The sequence below is a fragment of the Abramis brama genome (assembly GCF_963993115.1).
Source record: "Abramis brama genome assembly, chromosome: 6".
Lineage (NCBI taxonomy): Eukaryota > Metazoa > Chordata > Actinopteri > Cypriniformes > Leuciscidae > Abramis > Abramis brama.
In genome coordinates this window covers 45,774,513-45,776,112 of record NC_139968.1, presented here as the reverse complement: position 1 = coordinate 45,776,112, position 1,600 = coordinate 45,774,513, and positions in this window count along the sequence as shown.

Below are 1,600 nucleotides of genomic sequence, written 5' to 3'. Positions count from 1 at the left end.
TCGCAATTAGAAACTTTTCTTGGCCCCGGATCTCCGTAGAGGAACTGAAGTCCACCCCTCATAGTCTCACAAGATCATGTGGAAAACACTGGATGCATTGTTAACCATTAATGAGCAAACAGTGATCGTTTGATGTCACTAGTCTAGTGGTAATAGGTATTACAATCTGATCGGACCAGTCGTTTCGAGTGCTGTAGCTACTTAACTTTGGTTTGACCAATAAAAAAAAGAAAATCTGTAATTTCCAATATACACTCTGCTTAATTGCCTTTTTTTAATTTGAAGGTGCATCTTTTACAGTCGTTCAATAGAGTGAATGGTGTAAGTTCTTACGGTTCAAAAACAATGTTTTATGTTTTAAAATTTAGTCTCACTTCAATTAAAGTTATGTTGTAATAATAAATAGTTATTTTTTCAATACCTTTCACGCAAAGAGAGAAACTCAAAGAGTGGTTCAAATAAATGTAATTTTAAACAGGATGGGACTATAGTTCTAGAAGAGGTTTTGGGGCCTTCATATTCACATATGGCCAAACAGTAACAGAAGTTACAGGGGGCCCTCGTAGTTCTTTGTTTAAAATGCCCTGTATAGGCTATGGGACACATATATATTAGAGCAATAAGGACCCAGTTGGGTCCCACTTTATATTAAATGGCTTTAAGTACTATGTACTACCATTGAAATTAATAATTTGACAAAATGGACTTATTGTGTACATACATGCTTTTACATTGTACTTATATTTTGAAAATACCTGCATGCAATTAAAGCTGTAATTAATGTATGTAATTACATTTGTAATTACACTGTTGACCCTAACCTCATCTGTATCACACCTCAATAGCAGCACGAGTGTTTTACAATACAACATCAACGCAATAAGCACATTGTAACTGTACATATAATATAATATAAAGTGGGACCCACATTTGTTTTCATTGTTAATGGGTTTTCTGAACCAAACTGGATCGCGTGGCCTTAAACCCCATGCAGGGGTTTCTCTTGACGAGATAAAAGACGTAAAATACATTTGTATGTATTCTAAATAAAAGACACAGATTGTACTGAATTTCAGCTTGCTTATTTTGCTCACGATAAGGATTTATTGAGTCCACATGTGATGCAAACCAGAAACTAGAGCCGCCGCTCAAAACAAATTGCGAATGTTCGTTGGAATGACGGTTTCGGGAAACACCGACTCGTTGAACTGCTGATAACGACGGAGCTTGAGACCATAGTTGGTAACGATGCTTTCGGGAAACACCGCAGTTTAATTCTCCATTCTCAAATATTAGATAGAAATTTCACAAATATATTAAGTGTATTTTAAATAAATAATTGGTTTGTCAAATACTAAATTAACTGTTGGATTTTTAGTCAATTATTTTGGTTTGTTCAACTCAAACCATCAAGTAAATGATATTCGGAGACTTTATTAAGTTGATAAAGTTAAATAATACCGTTTTACTTTCTAAACCGCTGAATTATTTTTTAGAGTGTTAGAACAAAATGTGTGTGCATGTGTATGTGTGTGTATGTGTGTGTGTGTGTGTGTAAGCATGCTTAGTGTATTAAGTGTGATTTAACCCTTTCATTTCT